Below are 22,826 nucleotides of genomic sequence, written 5' to 3' on the forward strand. Positions count from 1 at the left end.
ATGCTTATTAAGCCATTTTGGATCTAGCTAGGCTATTTATAGGCCATCTAATACCTAAGTTAGGGGGAATAGGTCATCTTGCAGCTACGTAAGCCTTATTATGTCATTTAGGAGAGAACTTAGCTAACTATAGGTCATTTTTTATTAAATAGGTCATTTTGGAGCTACATAAGCTAATTATGTCATTTCGTAGGATAATTAGCCAATTTAGCCTTTCTAGGAGCTAACTAAGCTAATTATGTCATTTAGATGGAAGTCTAGCTATTTTTTATTAAAACACTAGAAATAACATACCATTATCGTCATCACAGCGGTGAAGCACGGTGGCTCTGGCTTGTTTCACTTGGAGAAGGCTGCCCTGGAGAAGGATCGACTGTAGAAGGGTCGTGCAATGCGTTTCGGGAGATATTCTGCACCAAACATCGTTTGCAATGTGTAGTTAGCATGAGGACACTCTTAAGATCACTGCATTGAAATGAAACTCACCGTCCCCGCCAGGTTAATGACTGGCATCGGTGGAGGGACTTGGCCGCTCTTATCGCACATAGACTGTACATTTGGTTTCGGCAAGTCAAACTTTTTATTTATTAATGAAACGGACATTCAAATGCAAGATTTGAAATAACGTGAAGAAGAAACTTACCACGAAGAGCTCGTATATGGCCCTGTTAGACGCATCATTCCGTGCCCTCTCCGCCTCCACCAATGCAGTCGTCCTCTCCTCCAGCTCCCTAATTTCCTTATCCTTCTCCGCCATAGCCGCCTGCATTGCCTCTCTCTCTTTCTGAATAGCAGCCTGCAACACAACTCATTGTTAGCAATGTAATCATATTGGTTCCAATGCACAACATAATGCGGAAAGATAGTTGAGTCGATTAAACTAACCTCGATGGCGAACTCGGCTGGCCGTGGACGACGTGTTATATCCGGACAAGAGCTCGTTTGGCGTGCCTTTATCTGTCGGAGAGTGCTAGGACAACGTATAAGGCCGTCTGCAATGGCGATTGAGCCATGGGGCCTCCCGTTGCCAGCTATCATCACCAGCTCTGGATCAATAGGGCCCTCGCTCGGGTTAAAGTCCACCCTTTTCCTCGCCATCCCATGATCTCTCTACTTCACGAGCTTGTTGTGGGAGGAGATGTTGGTGAAATTTTCTGGATGCTCGAGGTCAGACTCAGAGAATGCCTTGACCTTCTTGTACGAGGCAGTATGGGCCATCGCATACAGGTCGTACATCTGTGGCACCTCCGTCTTATTGTGACGCGCCTAAAAGAGAGAGAGAGAGGAAAATTGTATTAGTAAAGTGCTCAAGATAGCATTAAGAATGAATTGCAAGAGGCATGAAGCAAACCACATACCCAGTTCTCGCCAAATTGGATTAAGTTGACGCTCCCTTGATGGTGTGGCACACCAACCATTTTGCCACGCCTCTCCTTGGTGTTGTTGTGGCTGGCCTCCCACGTTTCGGAGCACCACTGATCCACCAAGGCCTCCCAACAATCCATCTTATCCACGCACGATCTCGAGGGCAGCTAAGTTAATAAAGAGAAATTTGAGCGCGTAAGAACCAAATCAAGGAAACTAACTACAAAGCCTTAATAATATGTAATTACCTTCATGTAATGCTCCTTCTCCATCTTAGCATCACGGCACTTCGCCTTGTCAATCCTAATACGCCGCGTGGCATAGTAGTCTCGAACAGCCTGCACCCGAGCGTCGTGCCGAAAGTTTTGAAGTAGGTGGCGACATTCGGTTTCGATAACCTTTGTCGCGTCCTCCTCGTATCCCTCGTCACACCTGTAGTAGGTCTATAAACGAGACAACACCGATTAGTAAAATAAATAGGTATGGTTGATTTATAATTGTTTGAAGTAGAAATTACCCGGCATTTCCGGTCACCATGTCCCCCTCGTGTCGCACAAAACACCGTCGATCTCCACCTCCGGCCGGGCCGGGACACCCAAGTAGTGCTCCCAGGTCATTCCTACCTCTCGCTCCCAACCGGGCAACGTAACAAACCCTGGGAAGTTTTTACGGCAAAGCACAACAAGGACGCTTTTGGGCTTGCGAACACCCTTGACAACAATCCAACCCCTACAGTATGACAAATTAAAGCCAAAACATTAGATATTTGAGAAAACGCGAAGGCAAAAGGTTAAATAAGAGTAAATTAACTTACTTGTCCCCATTTGGCCTAATCGACCACCTCTGCTCGGGGGTCGCTGGCACGAGCGGGAGCCCCGAACTACCACGCTGGTAGACGGTAATCCCCTCACCCAGCTCCGCGTCGCTACCAGCATCCCACTGGGTCTCTTGGGACATACCCTCATCCCAGGTTTGCTCCGAAGTCGCCTGGAATGAAGCCTCTGGGACAGGAGTCACCTGGGTCGAAGGCTCGTCGACCTGAGGCTCGTCGACCCGAGGCTCGTGAACCGGAGACCGTGTAGCCTCCACCTCAGACGAATCCACCCTAGAAGTCCTGTGCTCAGGTGAATCATCTTGGGGTGGTGGCGGAGACCCTGTAGCCGCCACCTCAGAAGGCGTGGCAACCACCGCCCTACCTCTCCCGCAGCCACGTGTACCTTCAGTACAACATAAATACCAACATGAGTAATAAAATGTATATAAATACCAATATGCATACAACATGAGTACAACATAAATACCAACATGAATACAACGTGTACCTTTAGTACCTCTCGTCTTCGCGGGGGGTCGACCTCCTTTCACGGGGGGCGCTCCTTGCAGAGTAGAGAGCAACGCTCTCCGAAGAGGCGAGGCAGGAATGGAAGTACCCATCCCATCACCCGCCGACGAAGAAGGAGCCGCGGAGTGCTTTCGACCCTTTCCCACCATCTTTCAACACCTGTCATGACAAAGAGTAAATGAAATTAGTACAACATAAATACCAACATGAGTAATAAAATATATATAATTTAAGTGTATCATCGCATAAATACCAACATGACTAATAAAAATTGAATATCTAACATGAACTCAAAATTTATATATTGTATAATAGTTGAATACCTGACATGAACTAATAACAATCGTGCTCGTCTATATATGCTTCGGGGTCAATAAATGCATCATGATCATCACTATCATCAATAAATGCATAATCATCATCACTATCACGAAGAACATGTGGAAGGCCACCATTATGTAATCGGTCAACAAGTGACAGGTCATCCGCAGCAGTAACCTCTTCTTCTTCCAGCTCTTCCTGTTCGGGCTCAGCGGTTAAGACGGATTCACTGTCGTTGTCTACTTCAATGTTCTGGGGTGAAGTAGAGCGGTTCTTGAAACGTTTCTTGGACATACGTGTTTCTTGGAAGAATTCTCCTTCATATGTGTCTGGGTTAAAGTGAGGTTCGTAATCCTATTCATTGAGGGTAGGTGGTCTAAAATGTGGTGGCACTTCATAAACGACATCCCAACCTTTGAGATTTGGATCAGTTTGGCAGGCCCACGGAAGATAGAAAACTTCTGTCGCCTGTTGACCCGTAATATAGACATCGGGAACATCTAAGTGGGTGTTTTGGTTGATTTCGACGAGTCCTATATGTTCATGAGTCCTTCTAGTCTCCCTCGGCTCAAACCAATAACATTTGAAGACTACGACGGTCGGTGGGTTTTCACCATAGAATAGAAGTTCATAAATTGCTTCAACTCTTCCATAATACTCGGTGTCTCCTTCGCCGATAGCAGAGACATAACAATTTGTAGTCTTTAGGTCGGGCATAGATAGCTCTTTGCCAAAGGTAAGAAAGTGAAACCCGTTGATGTTGTATTAGTCAAATGAACGGACCTTATAGTCAAAACCATTAGCGACTTGTCTCAACTCGGCGTCCATAGACTCTGCATCAGCCTACAAGTTTAATACGAAAGAATGGATGCATTAGCCGCAAATTAGACCAAGAAATCAAATTGGCCCTTAATGGTAATTAATTAACCTTTGTTTGAACCAAGAGATGAAACCGGGATAGTAGCCTCCATGCTTTGCGAGAAACTCATACTCTTCGACGGAATCCTTTTCGATGACCGCTCCATCTGAGAATTCGGTGACGTATCGACTATATCAAATATCCGGGAATAAGAGTAGTTCATAGCAATTAGAATTGCGGAACAATAAATTACCGAGAACTTACTCGATGTACGGCAGCACTTCTGTTAGGTTGGTGAAGATATACAAAGAAATGGTCCGCCATTCTTCGACATCCAACAATTTCCCTTTCGAAGCACCGAATGGTGCGAGCTTACCATTTAATAGGCTGCAGTTGGATCGAACTTTTTTTGGATCGCCATCATTACTAATGAATGCCTCGGCCATCGATGCTTCAATTCTACGTTTATTTTTACACTTAGCTCGAAGCGTCTTTTGCATCCTCTCAGTTAAGTAGCACCATCAATTTTGAACGGGCCCCCCATTCTTGCCTCGGTCGGGAGATGCACAATCAAATGTTGCATTAGATTAAAGAAGCCTGGTGGAAAGATCTTTTCTAATTTGTTGATCAACTCCGGCGCCAACTATTCCATTTCATCTAGCACGCCACGCGATAGTTCTTTCGCAGTAACGGAAGAAATAGCTCACCTCTGCCAGTACTAGCCATTCAGCCTCAGGGATAAAGCCACGCAACATCACCTCTGCCAGTACTAGCCATTCAGCCTCAGGGATAAAGCCACGCAACATCACCGGCATTACCCGCTCAGCTCTGCCAATACTAGCCAATCATGACTCTTGAGCCCAAATATTTTCAATTTCTCAAGACTCGCTCCCCTCTTTATATTCGCAGCATACCCATCGGGGAACATCAACCGCATTTTCACCCACAATAGCATTTCCCTCATAGGTGGCCTTTCAAGATTGAACCATGCCTTTGGCTTCGCCATGCTTTGCTTTCCTTTCCGTTGTTGCAATTTCTGCAACGGTCTATCACATAGAGCCTCCAGGTCAATTCTAGCCTTAGGATTATCTTTTGACTTCCCCTCTATGCCGAACAATGTACCAAAAATGGCCTCCGCAATATTCTTTTCAGTGTGTATCACGTCAATGTTGTGTGGGCAAAGGAGGTCTTTGAAGTAAGGCAGATCCCATAAGCATGACTTGTGAGTCCAGGCGTGTTCCGTATTATACCCTTCGACGTATCCTGGACGCAAAGGATCAGGCTCGAGAGCGTTTAACTGATCAAGGGTCTGTTGGCCTGTCAACGCAGCTGGTGCAGTGTTTTTGACAACTCTACCTTTGATGAAATTCTTCTTGTCTTTTCTGAACTTATGGTCAGGATCCAGGAATTGTCTATGCATGTTTAAGCAAGAATACTTGCGACCAGCCTGCAGCCAACGGAACTGAAGAGCTGCCTTGCATGTGGTGCATGGGAACCTTCCATGCAAGCACCAGCCAGCAAATAGCGCAAACGCCGGATAATCATGCGTCGAGTACATGTACCACACGTTCATTTTGAAATTTGTTTTGGTAGCCGCGTCGTAGGTCTTGATCCCATTATCCCAGGCTTCTTGCAACTCATCCTTAAGCGGTTGCATGTACACATTCATATTCTTCCCCGGATAGTTGTGCCCTGGAATTATCAACGTCAGGAAAATGTTCTTTCTTTTCATAATCTCTCCGGGTGGCAAATTTAGTGGAATGACAAATACAGGCCAACATCTGTATTGTGCTGCCGTCATACCATACACATTGAACCCATCCGTGCTGATGGCAACTCTAGGTTGCCTTGGATCTTCCGATTTATCCTTATATAATGAATGGAAGTGCCTGCATGCAAAACCATCTGAAGTGTGTACCAGCATCTTGTTCACATCCGCATCTAGTTCGGTTCTTTTCCAAATTGGTGCCATGTCATTTGTCTGGCCGTCTCTTCGACCATCAAAAGACGTTGAAGTCTTGGTACGATTGGCAGACACCAAAGAACACTAATGGGGATTTTGGTCTGATTCTTCTTACCCATGTCGTTGTCTACCACAATATACCTGAAAGAATTGCAAATTGGGCAATAGTTCAAGGCCGCATACTCAAGCCTAAATAAGGCACATCCATTCTCACAGGCATGTATCTTCTCATAGGGCATGATAAGTACACGGAGGATATTCTCTGACTGGTACAGGTTTGCAGGTAGTACATGGCCTTTGGGTAGAAAGCGTCCAAATATCATCATCATCACGTCGTAGCATTCTCTGCCTAGGTTGAATTGAGCCTTCAAAGCCATTACTTGCGCGATGGCATCCAGCTGACAAAGCTCAGTCTGCTCGCGGAGAGGACGTTTTGAAGACTCCAACATTTCATAGAAGGCCTTTGCAGATTCCTACATCTCATTGTCCGAATCTTGAGCATCATCAAAGTCTTGCACCATGTCTTCAATCCCGGTACCATGCTCGTCTGTGCAACGACGAATCACCTCAGCTCTGGCACGTTGGTCAGACTCACCATGGAAAGTCCACACCGTATAATTAGGCGTAAAACCCCACTTCTGCATGTGTTTACCCTTTTCAAACTCTGCCTGTTTTTTCCAGTTGTCGCAGTTGGGACAGGGGCACCTTGTTTTTTGCTGGCCATTTGCAAATGCGGCTCTCACAAACCCCCTAGTTTTTGTTAACCATTCATGGGTCATGTCTTTCTGACTAGGGTGACCAGTGTACATCCAAGCAGGATCACTCATGTTGCCTAGCTACATATGGGGGCACAAGAAATAAATATATAATTCATCATCTATATTGATACGGTAATCAAGTTTGTCAGTTTTATTACGTCCATCCAACCTACACGCTAATAGGTAAAGATAGGTCCTAATACCACCCGAGTATGTGTAGATTGGGTTCGTTTTCCCATGCTCTGCTCCAGATGCGATGCAAAATTTTGGCAGCACCTCCCCGCTGTTCTCCTGATACACGTCTCGGCAATAAGCAGAGAGGATGTGTACCCGAAGAACAACAGGGGAGGCAGTGACGAAATTCCGCATCAGATCCGGAGCACAGCATACGGGAAAACAAACCCAATCTACACATACTCGGGCTATCCATGGATAATGTAGGACAATTCGGAAGGATGGCGGTTATAAATATGCAAAGAAATGCATATTTATAGATGTAGCCCTTTCGAACGGGAGACGCATACTGGTCACGCATACTCATGATTGAAGAAACCTATAGCTAGCAAGTTTTATCGGCACGAAGACCGGGACAGAGCAAATTAAGGGGGTAGGAGGAGAAGTCATTTGTGCTCACCAACAAACGCTAGGACGGAGCTCGTCCAACGCACATGGAGGTCGTCGAACAACTGCACATTGAAATTCACACGATCAACACAAATATGATGTTTTTATAATTAACATAATCGGAAAATATGTGACCTAACTCATAATTTACAAAACTATGACCCCATGGGCCTCTAGAAGGCCGAAAAGCACCTTCTCGTTCAACAAAAGGCAGAAGAGGTGTCGAGGGTCCGGGCTTAGTGGCGTTGGGAGTCAGTGCCGTCGAGGGTCGGTGGTGTCGGGTGTCGGTGGTCGGGAGTCGGGTTCAATGCGTCGATGGTCGGTGGTCAGTGTCGTCGAGCGTCGAGGGTCACTAGCGTCGGGGGTTGGGGTCTTTTCGATCAACAAGAGGCCAAAGAGGTGTCGGGGGCCTGGGGTTACGGGTTAGTGGCGTCGGGGGTCAGGGGTCGGGGGTCGAGGGTCAGTGGCGTCGGGGGTCGGGGGTCGGGGGTCAGTGGTTTCGGGTGTCGGGGGTCAGTGGTTTCGGGTGTCGGGGGTCGGGAGTCGGGGGTCGGGGTCGGGGGTTGGGCGTCAGTGGTGTCGGGCGTCGGGAGTTGGGGGTAGGGGGTTAGTGGTGTCGGGCGTCGGGGGTCGGGGGTTGGGAGTCGGGTGTCCGTGGCGTCGGGGGTCGGGGGTCGAGGGTCGGGGGTTGGTGGCGTCGGGCATCGAGGGTTGGTGGCATCGGGCGTCGGGGGTCGGGAGTCGGGTGTCAGGGGTTAGTGGTGTCGGGTGTCAGGGGTCGGGAGCCGGGTGTCAGTGACGTCGGGGGTCGGGGGTCGAGGGTCGGGGGTTGGTGGCGTCGGGCCTCGGGGGTTGGTGGCGTCGGGCGTTGGGGGTCGTGGGCGGGGGGTCGGGGGTCGGGTTCCTTTTCTTTCTTCTTCTCCTCTCTCCTCTTTTTCTTCTTCTTCTTCTTCTTCTTCTTCTTCTTCTTCTTCTTCTTCTTTCTCCACCTCCTCTTCTTCTTCCTCTTCTTCTTCTTCTTCTACTTCTTCTTTTCTCTCCTCTTCTTCTTCTTCTTCTTCTTCTTTTTCTTCTTCTTCTTCTTCTTCTTCTTCTTCTTCTTCTTCTTTATCCTCCTCCTCCTCCTCCTCTTCTAACAGTAACCTAATTAACACTAAACTAATAGTAACCTAATTAACCTAAACTAACAATAACCTAATTAACATTAAACGAATAGTAACCTAATTAACCTAAACTAACATTAACCTAATTAACACTTAGCGTAACCTAAACTAACAGATGCACTGAAATGAAAAAAAGAAAAAAAGAAAAAAAAATGAACTCACCAGGGAAGTTGCCGCGGGAGGGGTGTGGTCGCGGGGAGGGGGTGGCCGCAGGGAGGGGTGTGGCCGCCGTGAGGGGTGTGGCCGTGGGGAGGGGGTGGACGTAGGGAGGGGTCGCCGGGAGGAGTCTGGCCGTGGGATGGGGGTGGCCGCAGGGAGGGGTGTGGCCGCGGGGAGGGTCCGGAGTGGACCCGGGAAGGTGGTCGTCGTGGGGAGGGGAGCGCCGCGGGGAGGGGGTCGCCGGTGGGAGCGAGGCGGGGCGGCGGGGGCGGCGAGTGACAGTGAGCGCGAGGGGGAGAGAGAGACAGTACTGTGGGGGGGAGAGAGAGACAGTGAGCGCGAGGGGGAGAAGACGGCCGTTACACGGTCGGCCCCTTTGCCGTCCGCCCCCCGACGGCAAAGGGCCCCACGGGAGACGGCAAAGGCCGACCCATGGCAAAGTTAGCCTTCCGTCTGACACGGCAGGCATGGGACCCACCCGTGCTCTTTGTCTTCTGCCCTTGGTCCCTTTGCCGTCCGCTAGCAGACGGCAAAGGCCCGACACATGGCAAATAGTATTTTTTCCATCAGTTAGCCCTTTGTCGTACGCCTTGTGTCAACTGACGGCAAAGAGGTTCTTTGCCATCATCCAGCAGACGGCAAAGACACGGCTAACGACAAAGAACTGGATTCCAGTAGTGAGTCCATGCAGACGCGGGGCGGCGTTTGCCGGTGGTCGGGTGGTTAGGTAGTTACCTTCGTGCTCGACGGTGGGGTCGTGGTCGACGTCGGGGCGGTCCTGCGGGGGCGGCGGGGAGGAGCGGGGCACGCCTTTGGGCGCAGTGTCGGGCGAGGTCGCGTAGGGGGAGCCCGGGGCCTCCATCTTCTGACGGCGGCAGGGGGCGGAGGCGGAGGCGGGGAGCACGGGGGGGAGCCTCGACGTCGTCATCACCTCGCGGTGGACCGGATTCGCGGGAGCCCCAGCTCCGCGGCAGGGTGGGGCGAAGCTACGGGAGAGGGAGGCTACGGAGAGACTGGATATGGATCGAGAGACTGAGGGAGGAGGACTGGAGGGTGTGCCTCGCGCGTGCGTTCAGGAAAGGTGATCTGTGGAATGGATCAACGACCGGGTGTGGACGGCACGGTGTGGACGGCTCAGATCGACTACAGTGGAGCTGATCCGTGGGTTGCCTCCTGATTGGTTCGAAACGTGAGGTTTTTTCAAATTATGATTTAGTGCTAAAAATATAGTGTTTCATGAACCAGCTATCAAAAATATTTTGCAAAATGACATCACTAAAATTTGCACTAATTTTATACCACATTTTGTGGATGATAACCAATTTTTATGCATTTTCGATTCTTTTAGCTATTTTTATTCATTTAAATAAATTTCTATTGATTTGTTAGGAAGCGGGTCAAATTTGAACTACACGTGCCTCATAGTTTGCTCTTTATTATTTAAAAAAATCATTTCTAGGTACAAATTTATCTATTTAATCATGAAAACACCAAATGTTTTGCAAGATTCAACCCCTAGCTATGAACGGTCATGCCCCCCGTTTTGACCATATTCGGAAATGGGCATCAAAAACTCAAAAAGAAATCAAAAAAATGAAAAACCTTCGCATTGTGTCATTTTACGTGACAAACTTACCAGGAAAACTAATAAACTTGTAATACGACAATTTTTAGAAAAAGTGTTCTCAAAAATGGCTATTGTGTGTGAAGATTCATGGTTTTCAAGCCAAATGATCAATCTTATGGCCACATTCATGACATAGTTTGTTCAAATGATCTAATATTGTGCACAAGGGTGTGTATTGGAATGACAAACAATGTTTCCTAAGGCAATTTTCATTTTCCTTGTATGAAAAATTCATTTTCCATTTTTCAAGTGCCCAAAATGAGTTTTTTTGTGAAGGACCGACCATGTATTTGTAGAAAAATTGGACCAAATCATTTTTATAACATACTAGGACATATGAATGTACTATTGACCAAATGGTTGGGTGTTAAAGGCTTTAATCGACCTCTCGTGAAAAAGACAAATTTTCGTTGAATCAGTTGAAAGCGGGTCAAATTTGAACTGCACCTACATTATAGTTTCCTCTTTATTTTGCCTAAAAATTATTTCTAGGTACACAAGTATCCATTTACTCATAGAAACACGAAAATATTTCCAAGATTCAACAACTAGGTAGGAACGGTCATACCCGCAGTTTTGACCGCGTTTTGAAATGTCCATGAAAAATTCAAAACAAATTCAAAAAAATAGAAAGTCATTGCATTGTGTCATTATATGTGACAAAGTTACCAGGAAAAATAATAAACTTGTAATACGAAAATTATTTTAAATAAGTGTTCTTAGAAATGGGCTATCATGTGTTAAGATTCATGGCTTTCAAGCCAAATGATCAATCTTATGGCCATATTCATGACATAGTTTGTTGAAATGATATAATATTATGCACAAGGGTGCATATTGGAATGGCAAACAATGTTTATTAAGGAAGATTTCATTTTTCCTTGTATGAAAAAATTCATTTTCCATTTTTCAAGTGACCAAAATGAGTTTTTTTATGAAGGACCTACCATATACTAGATCATTGATGGCGCGTGTTGCCGCGCATGTCTATTTGTTTTAAGATGATGGACTTTTTATAAATATAGTGCACACAAATACTAAAAGTTAAATTTAGACAAATTCATGTATGAATTATGAATTAAAGGAAAATTCACACGGTAAAAAATGTGGCACCTACAAATTGACTTGATATGACAATGTGCAAGACAAAATATATAATCAAAATGCAACATGTATATGCTCTTCCACAGACGAATTTAAAATATAGCCCACTTTACTCATGGCATCAAAGTGCATACTAAAGTCGGTGGTACCCAAAAAGACGGGATAATACTATTTCATTGCCACATAAACATCTAAAATGGAGATCAATTAAGGGGTATACTTTATAACTTCACGAACACACATATTGTTCATCAACAATATATGGCCGCATGAATTAATGTCACCTACCACCACCTGTCTATTTGATAAAAAACAGATGCAAATGTGTGATTAATAATACCATCATGTCCTTAGAGGCTTAGACTTAAAAATATTACACACAATGGGACCGAACCCATCACAAATTCGAAGCAATGTGCGCTTATCTTCTTGCGAGCATTTGCAACATGCAAGAGAACAAGCCTTTGAATTTTCCAAGAATGCATCCAATTAGCAAGTACAGTAAATTGCCAACACAAGAAATAAGTGTGTTACAACTCTAGTGTAAATACCCTCAAAGAAGTCAATGGACGACAGCATGGTAACATCTATACCTGCCTGCAAGAATTAAATTAGCTGCCTCCATAATACCTCACACAACAAAACAAGATCACTGATAGCATGTGAGGTCAATGTGACTGTATGGTTAGGTTTTCGAGAAAGCGCAAAATACTTTTGCGGTTCATTGTATTGAAAATAAGGGGTTTAGTACAATCCTCCTAGGAGGCATATTTACAAGGTGAACACATGCACACTAGTGGACGTCCCATGTTTGTGGCAAGATGGCCCGGAGCCCCAAGGCGCCCGCTCTGGCCCATAGGCCGGCCTCTTCCTTAATCATAGCCGCCAGGGAGGTAGCCGACGGTGTGGCACCCTCAAACAAGCATCCGTTTCGATGCTTCCAAATCATCCAAGGGACGAGCAAAGCAACGGAAGCCAATCCCTTGTGCATAGGCTTAGGGGTGTCGTGCCGTGCTGAGCACCACCAGCCGTGTACAGTGGCATCGTTGTTGGGCAGCGAGCAAGAGAGGCGCAGCCATGAGAGGATCTCGTGCCACACTTCACGGCTGAAAGGGCATTCCAAGAGAAGATGATGAATCGTCTCGGGAGCCTGATCGCAAAGAGGGCAGCGCTGTGGGTGCGGCAGGTTGCGCCTCGCGAGGCGGTCGGCCGTCCCGCACCTATCAAGGTTGGCAAGCCAGTGGAAGAACCGCACCCGAGGCGGTGCCCAGCACTTCCAGGTAAGTTTCCAAGCCTGGCATCTCACAGAGCCGTGGAAAGTGGTGAGGTATGCGGACTTGGCAGAGTACTCGCCGTTCGCGGTCCACTTCCAGCGAATGTTGTCTGGTGCGTCAGTGAGGACGGTTTCGGCGATCGCGTGCCAGAGGCGCAGGTATTCTCCAATCTCCGGGATGCCAATCATGTCGTGGATGTCCGCGGCCCATTGGTTCTCGTGAAGGCCGTCCGGAACAGTTCTTGACTTGCGACGCCGTTTGGGGATGAGAATAAAAAGGAGAGGCACGATCTCTCGGATTGCATGCCCGTTGATCCATCGGTCCTCCCAGAACAGGGCGCGCTCGCCATTCCGATAGCCATGGTGGTAGAGGCGAAGAAGAGCGCGTGCTCCTCGGGGGCGAAGTGCAGGTCTAGGCCGCTCCAGGCCCTGCCATCATCGACTCGGCTGAGCCACTGCCACCGCATGCGAAGGGCGAGGCCAGTGCGCTCGAGGTCGTGGACGCCGAGGCCCCCAAACTGGATAGGCCAGCAGACGCGCCGCTAGTTGACATGACAATTGCCGCCGTGGGCCTTGGCGTGGCCAGCCCAGAGAAATCCTCGCTCGATCTTCTCCAGGAGTTTGATGGTCTTCTTTAGCGGCGCAAGCACGAGGATCTGATGAATGGGAATCGCGCTCAAGACAGCCTTGGCGAAGGCAAGGTGGCCGGCTTTGTTTATTAGCCAGGCCTTCCAGGAGGGCAGCTTCCCAGCGACCTTATCGACGACGAGTTGCAGTTGGGCAGTCGTGGGGCGACGCAGTGTGAGCGGGATGCCCAAGTAAGTAAGCGGGAAGTCGACGATGGGGCAGCCCAGGTGCGCGACAACATGAGCAGCGTCCTCGGTGTCGCAGCGGATGAGGGCCGCAGCGCTCTTCTGGAAGTTCACGTGCAGGTCCGAGGCGCGCCCAAAGAGCTGCAAAATCTCCTTCACCGCCACGATATCGTCCGGCGACGGGTGGCACAGAAGAATTACGTCGTCGGCGTAGAGGGATATGGCGGGGATGGCGCGGCGCGGATGCAACTGCTGCATGACTCGGAGCTCGACCGCGCGATGGAAGAGCCTGCCCAACGTATCCACAGCAAGGACGAAGAGCTACGGGGAGACGGGGTCACCTTGGCGCAGTCCACGGCGGTGCCAAATCGCTGGTCCAGGGTTGCCATTGAGGAGAACCTTGGTACTGGCCGACGACAGGAGAAGGGCGATCCAACCAAGGAAGCGGTTACTGAAGCCATGGCATCGCAGCACCTCGAATAGGAAGGGCCACGAGACGGAGTCGAAAGCTCGTGCTAAGTCAAGCTTCAGCAGCACTCGAGGGGCACCCGGCTGATGCAATAGCCGTGCGGATTGACGCACTAGGATGAAGTTGTCGTGAAGACTTCGCCCGGGGATGAACGCGTTTTGGACGTTGCTGACGAGGTTGTTGAGCCTGGGGTCTAGGCAGACCGAAAGCAGCTTGGCCAGGCCCTTGGCGACGATGTGAATTAGGCTTCTGGGCCTATAATCCCCCAGGCCTGTGGCCTCGGTGCGCTTGGGGAGGAGCATGATCAGCGCCTGGTTAAGGCAGCTAAACACTCGTCCATGCAACGCGTAAATCTGGTCGACGATGCATCGGAGGTCATGCATGATGATCTGCCACCAGGATCGGAGGAACTCCACAGTGAAGCCGTCGGGGCCGGGCGCCTTGCGGGACGACATGCTTTTGATGGCTTGCCAAATCTCATCCTCACTAAATGGCACGTCAAGATGTTCTAGGTTTGAGGGCTCGATGAATTGTGACAGGTTAATGGTGCAGTCACGCTGCACGTCTGTCCCAATCCTGCTGTCAAAGTGCTCGAAAGTGGCAGCGGTCATGCCGGCAGGATCGGTGGTAGCGGCGCCGTCGACAGATATGCCATGGATCCGGTTCTTCTGCTTGCGGTATGCACACTGGCGGTGGTAGAATGTCGTGTTCGCGTCGCCATCTCTGAGGGAGGCAATGTGAGCGCGCTGCCGGGCGATCGTCCGCTCGAGGGAGGCAAGGCCAAGGTAAGAGAGCTTGAGTTGACGATGCAGCCAGTCCTCCTGTGGTGATAGGGCATGTTGCTCTTGCGCGGCGTCGAAACGGAGCTGCAGCTCATGCGAGATCGCGAGCTGGTCTCGCACGTTGCCAATGGAGCGCGCGCTCCAGCTAGTGCGCTTGCGCGCTGTGGCCTACATGCGCCGCATGAACCTGGAACGGGTCGGTGTCGTCCACCGAATGCCACGAGGCCGCTACGATCTCCGGGAAACCGGCGAGACGAGTCCAGTACTCCTCGAAGTGGAATCGTCGACGCGTTGCTGGGAGTGGCGAGAGTCGAGCAAGAGGGGGGAGTGATCCGAGACGACCGAGGCCAGTCAACGCAAGTGGCATTCGCCGTGCCGCTCCTCCCAGTCCGTGGAGCACAGCACCCGATCAAGATGGACCAGGGTGGGCGGGTTCTGCTCGTTGGACCATGTAAAGCGCCGGCCGCTGAGATAAATCTCCTTGAGCGCGAGGTCGTTGAGAACGCGACGGAACCGCCCCATCATTCTCCGATTGAGATTGCCGTTGTTCTTGTCTTCGTTGCGATAGATCATATTGAAGTCCCCGCATATGAGCCATGGCTCGGGGCATGCGTCGCGGACGTCGCGAATCTCCTGCAGGAAGGCTATCTTGGCATTGTTGTCCTGGGGGCCATAGATGATAGATAGCCACCATGGCAAGCTTGTGCTACCAGTTGTGCGAACCCGGGCGGAGATGGTATTGGTGGTGAACATCGGGTCCGTGATCGTCACGTCCCGGCTCTTCCACGCCAGTAGTATCCCCCCACCGGTGTCGTTCGCTAGGAGATAAGCATATTCATCAAACTCAGAGCCCAATGTCTCAAGGACAGTCGACGAGTAGACGAATTCCATTTTAGTCTCTTGAAAGCAAGCGATCAAAGCGCTGGAAGTTACAACAAGCGAGCGAACTGCCGTACGTCTGGCACGGGCGTTGAGGCCACGAACGTTCCAGTTGATGATTTTGAGGTCGTGATCCATTAGGCAGAGGTCGACAGATGGGCACGCGACGGCTCAGCTAGGCCTCTATCGGGCTGCCCGATATCACCATGGTGACAGGCGTCGTGCACGGGTCGGTGAGCAGCGCGCGGCCAACGAGCGCGGCAATGGCCGTCAACACAGCATGTGAGAGGGGTGCAGCAAAGACCCCATCATAAGCCTTCATGGCCTCGGCGGAGATCACCTGATCAGTGCCAATGATGCCGAGGGTGCGCAGTATCTGAACCTGCGCACGGTGCTCAGCGGTGGGTGGCACGCCGGGTTTAGTCTTCATAGCGGCGGCAGATCGTCCTCTACGCGGCGAGAAGTTGAGGGGCTATCGACGACGTTTGCATCCGGGGTTGGGAAGGGCATAGCAAGTTTGCTTAGTTGCCGCGGCGAGGAAGTCTCCAAGGGTCCAGGAGCTGACAGAGGTCCGCTGCCTGGCACGTCGCAGGGTGATTGGCAGCATGGCAAACCGTCCTGCGCTGCGCACGAGACTCGCATGGGACGCATGGGTGGATTGTGGCGTGGACGGGCTTGGAGAAGCGGGTGTGAGCCTTCGCAGAATGCTCTTGGGCTCCTGGGCCGCGGGGGAGGGGCAGCCCAAGTCAGCGTTTCCGAGAGACGCGGTGGAAGGCAAGATGCATGGTGTCCCACCACTCGCGTCCCACGATGGCAAGGAGAGGTGGCCATGCAGATCCGGCAGGGCCGCAGGGGTGGACGTGGGCACTGCATCCAGTGTAGTAGTGGCGGGGCCGGCATGCAAAGCAGTAGGTGACAAATCAGCCACAGGAGCTGACGAGGGCGAAGTATCGCTTTGCCCCGACAGCGGATCAGCCTCGGGAGCCACAGGTGGTGAGGATGGGCCGTCCTGATCCCCAGACGCGCATACATTGGACGTGGTGGGTTCATCGCCCGAGGGGGAGTGTCCCTGTGCGCTAGGCGACGCGCACGACCGGGGCTTTGCGGGTCCGGCTGCAGGAGGAGGGCGGGTGGGCGCCAATAGGCAGGTGCCAGCTGTCGGGGTGGGAAGGACAAACGGTGGGGTGGGCGACCCGGTCGGCCTGGGATCCGCTGCAGCTGCAGCTTTGGCCAGCGCCGCCTGAATCCTGGCGCGCTTTTTTTCCCCCACGCTTTCCTCTTTGGCTTTGCGACGAGGCAGGTGGGTCCCAGCCTGGGGCCATGCATCCATGCATCTGGCACGGGATGGTACGGGCGGGGGCGCATGCACAACCGCGACGGCGCGAGGCTCCGGCCAGCCAGGGTCGACCGCCTCGTCATCGGCCCGTAGGCGGCCCCTGGAGCAAGTCCAGCCAGCAACGTCAACTGCCATGCCGTCGGCGCGTCCATCAGGGGCAGAGGTTGGTCGGCGACATTTCCGGCCACGGCGGCGTTGCTGCCCGCGTCCACGACCATGGCCTGCGGGGTCAGGCATGCTGCCATGAGCCTCTCCATCTCCAGTGCCATTGCCATTGGTAGCATCATCAACCACCCTAGGAAGGGCGGCGGATCGCACCAGCCGGATGGATATAGGATACTCCAGAGTGCGGACGCCCAGAGGCAAGTCAGGTCGGTCGGCGGGGACGTGCTCGACAATCTCTAGGATGCCATCCCTACGAATGGAGGCCAGGTCTCGCACACGGCCGGTGAGCCGGAATACGGCAAGGTCCATGCGGGAGCGCGTGTCTAGGTGCAGCCGCTCAACCCAACAGCCAGTCTCGAGGATGTGCTTGGCCGTGGACAGGTGCCACGCCTGCGCCGGGATGTCGCGGAGCTCGAGCTGCACGGAGTATGCAAAGCTCCCAGCAGTGGCGTGGGCGAGTTTGCACCAGGGGCGGAGCAGCAGGGAGAAGCGGGCGGCGTTGATGAGGTGGTCGCCGGCCATCAGGTCCATGATCAGCCGCGAGGAGAAGATGATGAGGAAGTCCTCCAGGGCGTGCTTGTGAACAGTGAAGTCGCCGGGCTGCAGGTCGAACATAGCATGCAGGGAAGCCTCCACGTCGGCCGGAGAGACGGAGGGCCTGGTGCCGGTGATGGTGGCCACCATGCCACGCGCAAGCACCTCCTCCGCTTCCTCCATCTCGATGGAACGATTGATGGTGATACGCGCGGGCGGCTGGGGCGGTGTAGCTTTATGAGGCTGCGAGGCGTCGCGGGGGAGTCGAGGAGGAGGGTTGCGCAGCGGAGAGTTGGCCACCTACCGGTGAACCGCGTGAGGCTGCGCACGGTGGTCGCCAGGCAGCCGTGTCTCGCAGCAGTTGGACTCGTGGCCGGAGATCAGACGGCGGCGGCTGCGCACGGGGTTGGTGCAGGCACACACCCGGTGTCTACCTTCCAGGCACCTGACGCACAGGTCAGCGACTTCCTCGGGCGACGGGCTGTGGCGGCGGCGCTGGGAAGGAGGGGTGGCCGCGCGACGCACGCGCGGGTGACGGTTCCTCCTCCGCGGATGCTGGAATCCATCGGCGTCGAGTACAGGGCCTCCAGACGCACGGTGGACATCCGAGCGCGGTCCCAGGCGGGCGGCGGCAGGAACACGGGCGGCCGGCGCGGTCGAGCGGAGCGGCTCCAGGGCCGAGGAAGGAGGGGCCGGGCGCGGCGCGGCCGGTGACAGGGGGCCGAGGACCTCGCGGTAGGAGCGCGAGTCAGAGGATTCGCCCGCAAAGCCGCTCCAGCGGATGCGACCGTCGGGGCTGGAGTCGCCGGAGCGGGTGTCGGCGGAGGCCATGGCCGGAGGGAGGGGAGGAGGAGGGCTACCGGCGGGGATTCGACGGCGGCGAGGCTGGTGGGCTAGGCTAGGGAGCGAGCGGGGCATCGTCCCACCACTGTATGGTTAGGTTGTTAGAGTTATTATGTTGCGTTCCCATTTATTACATTATGGCACTCAGTTGTAGCGAGCGGGGAGCAGAGTACAGGAAGCAAGCCATGGCGGACACTGGTATCAATGGAAAGTTGCAGAATTAAGTGATGGCCCATAGAGAGGGCGGCATCTCGTCGGGGCTAGCCACCGTGCCATCACCACTGTCTACCAGCCATACAAACCTATGCACCGTAATTCCAACAGGAAGTAGCTCCCTACACCCACCATGCATAACAAGAGACAGAGCAACAAAAATGACGAGCGCCAGTGTGCCTCCCCACTGGGCACGACCTCAACAGGTGGAAGAAAACAGGTCGAGCGACACAAAAGAGCAATTATCTCCAAACATGGCAGCAAAATCATTGGATTTCCAGCTATGTTTTTCAAACAAGCATAGAAAATAAAGCACGGGCTAGACAAAGTAAGTTGGAGGAATAAATAGAAGACTAATCGTATTGTTAAATGAAGGATGTTTTTGAAACAAATTAATTCAAGCCGCTTATTGCAGTACAGAAGGAGGGAAACAAGAACATGGATAAGTAAGTGAGATTCAGAGAACATACATGATAGTTAGTTGGCAGACTAATAGCTAATGGTGTCTAGATGAGACTTCTTCTGTGCGAAACAAAACACCAGATAAATTGCGTTCAATTCTTGTAGCAAGAATAGAAGAAATAAATTATCAACTCCTGTATACACACATCTAGTTGACACCTCAAGAACCCATACAGTGTAACACAACTAATATCTTTCAAAACAACAAAGAAAGTGTAAGACAACTAATATCTTTCAAAAGAACAAAGAAACTCATGTGTTGTATGGATATTTTTCTATACACCAATCCTATAATAAGGAAATTGATGCTGATGTAGCAAATCAGAAATTTTCAAACTTTGGTTAAATTCAGACAGCTGGGATTACGCCTATTAGAAACAAGACATATTCCAAGGCATAGGAAAGTTCAAATGGGGTGAAATAGATAAAACTAAAAACATGATGACTGCGTACTCCACATTACATCAACCCAAAAATATTTGTCTTGTGAGTTTAAACTCCATTCGAGAAACGCACAACAATTTGATATCAGACTTTTAACATTAGGACAGAATTAATGCATCTCTTGCTCCACAACACTGACACGATTATGAGTCCAGAACACAATAGGAAGTATTCAGATTGCTTTCCTATGAAGTGTCTTTCTAGAGTAGAAATGAAAGTAACGGATAGTGAGTAATAGTCTATGAAAGTTAAAGAAATGATATTCTGCTGGGTATGTGAAGCTATTGACAATTGAGTATGTATATGAAATTGAGAGTTTAAAGCACCCATACATCACACCGGAATACACAAATTTATGTGATTACTCTAAGTGCACTCTGCACTTTGTTTAAGAATACTGCACCAGACGAGCAAGCGATGCCATTACCAACTTCAGCATGTGAAATTTTGGGAATTGAAATAAAACACTCTGACGCAACAAATCACTTAAGTTGAGATAAGTGCGTCACCTTCCAAATGGCTACTCTCCAAACCTTCAAATCCAGCAGAACCTAGTATGACAAGGTAGAGAAACTGCATTCGGTTGTAAGTAGAAAGAGTATGAAAACAATAAGTATTCTAACATTACATGGCTAAGTTGGGAAGAGGAGGGGTATAAAAGAGAAACGACAGGATGAACGGGAAAGACGAACTAGTGACCTATGTGTCACCCATGGCTGCCAGAGAGCGTGTGCATTCCTCTGGGAAGGGCCCTTGGCGATCGGCTCTGGTCTGCCATTGTCGTGGCTGCCGGAGACCATCGAACCCCTTCATCTTTCTCTGGCATTAACAAGTTGACTGTCCTAGCCATTGCCAAGATCAAAACATTCTAAATTTATAAGCTGGAATGGTGATTTGTTAATAAAATCCCTACATTCCTTAGAAAGGAGTGATTTGTTAGTAAAAGCATCTAATGTCATGCTGAAAATACATAGAAAAATTGTATTATACCCATGGAAACCAGAATTGTCGATTTATCATTCAGTAATGGGTCTCTTTCCAATTTCCAAGATATGGACCATCTCTTAAAATGAAAAATAGAATAGTAGAGCATACTTGTTGCGCGAGCTGGGCGTCGGCCTTCATCGCCTCAGTCCTCTCTGCCTTTCATTTTGCAACACGAACTCCGTGTGCTCAACACACCATTCCTGTCACAAGAACAAACCCAGGAAATGAACGGGGGGGGGGGGGGATTAGTCAATGGGTACACATGGGACACGGACAAGGCACATTTTCTGCCGAGAAGACGACGAGTCGCAAGAGGCGCGGGCACTGGGAGGCTCACTTTTGCGGTTACTTCGGTGAGAAAAATGGCACATCGCTCCCGGAATCGGGACAAAAGAAACCTCCACAGCAGCGGCGCAGAGTCCTCGATGAGACGCTCCCGGAAACGGGATTGCACGGACATCAGCAGCGACGGTGCGAAGTCCTCAATGTGAAAACGACTAAAACTGGGAAAGCAGCAACCTTCACAGCAACAACACGGAGTCCTTCATGCGGCAACGACCAGAACCGGGACAAAAGCGACCTCCGCTGCGGCGGCGCGGAGTCCTCGATGCGGCAACGAGTGGAACCGGGATAGAACCAACCTCGGCAGCGGCGGCGCGGAGTCCTCGACGCAACAACGACCGGTCGATCTTGCTTTTTATGTGGGGTGGCGATTCGGCGGGCTTTCTCCTGCAGCGACGGTCAGAGGCGGTGCATGATCTGTCCTAGCCAAGGTCGGGAGGGATCGGGGTTAGGTTAGGGAGATGGTTGGGGGCGGGTCTGCGGGAAGGGAAGGAGAGTAGTTGGGGCTACGTGGACGCGAATGAGAGAATCAAGATCGTTCGTTTGGCATCGGGCGTTAACCGATGTCAATGAGCCAGATGCCTCCTATGCGGACGCCGGAATAGTTGCCCTAGGACATCTGGCCTGGTATCAACGCACAACGGAGCTTTTTTTTAATCTTGGACGGCCAGCAACATTCGAGGCGGCTAATCCAACAGCCAAAAATGATGGAGACGTGAGAGAGCTTGGAAAGGGTTCGGTTTACTGTCCTTAATTTGTTTTAAAATTAGACCAAATTATTTTTATAAAATACTAGTCCATATTTAATGTACAATTGACAAAATGGTTGGGTGTTAAAAGCTTTTATCCACCTCTCGTGAAAAACACAAATTTATGTCGATTCAGTTGGAAGCGAGTTAAATTTGAAATGCAGCTGCGTTATAGTTTACTCTTTATTTTTCTCAAAAATCGTTTATAGGTATATAAGTATATATTTAATCAGAAATATATGGTGCGGTTCCTTGACGTCGAGGTCTGGATGGTGATCGAGGGCCCCAACTCTAGAGCGCGTGAACTTGCATGTCACCCGCATGATCACCGTCTGACCGTTGCGTTACCACGCGTTCTAGGTGGAATAAGCATGTATGGTGGGTTGGACAATCCCTCGGTAGGTGTTAGCAAGAATAATACAATAGAAGAATCTCACGAGGAGACTGAACTAAGCTCAAACATGAATTAGCAACCAAGTGTTTTATTAGCGGTGCGGGTAATTCACATAGACAATGGGCCTAAATTTTGGTTGAGGATGATCATCTACTAAAAAGAATCTCTTGGCAAATTTTTAGCTCAAATGGATGAATCTAGGTGGCACTTGCTTTGCAAAGTAACACACTGTGTAGAAATATGGATGTTGAAGCTGGGATCAAATGAATGAATGGATTGAGCTGAAATTTGGTGTATGATGTTAATTTGGGCATATGAAGGCACTGTATAAAAATTATACCATTTGGACATGCCAAAGTGACACTTCCTTCACAATGTGCCAATCTGGATAGAAAATGGTAATTGAAACTAGGCTCACATAGATGATTGGACTGAGGTGAAATTTGGAGGAGAAGGATAATTTGGGCACATTAAGGTACTGTAAAAATTTCATAAAATTTGGATAAACAAAAATTGTACTTCCTTCACAATGCTCTCTACAGAACAAAATATTGGGAAAAATATTGAGGGAAGCTGACTGAATAAAATGAGCCAAAATTTGGTGGAGCAAGGTTATATGGTCAGTGTCATCTTGTGGTAAATTTTCATCAACTATAAAGCAATATAAAATGTAGTTGCTTCACAAAATGAAAATATTACTAGAAACAAAGATTGGATGATGAGCTCACATGGATTGTTAGATGTGGCTAAAATTTTGTGGAGAGCTATGTTTTGGGCACATAGATGATGTGGAAAACATTCAACTCGTCAGGATATTCCTATCTAGTACTTCCTTCACAAAGCTTTTAGCTGAACAC

Source organism: Hordeum vulgare, chromosome 7H, assembly GCF_904849725.1.
Source record: "Hordeum vulgare subsp. vulgare chromosome 7H, MorexV3_pseudomolecules_assembly, whole genome shotgun sequence".
Lineage (NCBI taxonomy): Eukaryota > Viridiplantae > Streptophyta > Magnoliopsida > Poales > Poaceae > Hordeum > Hordeum vulgare.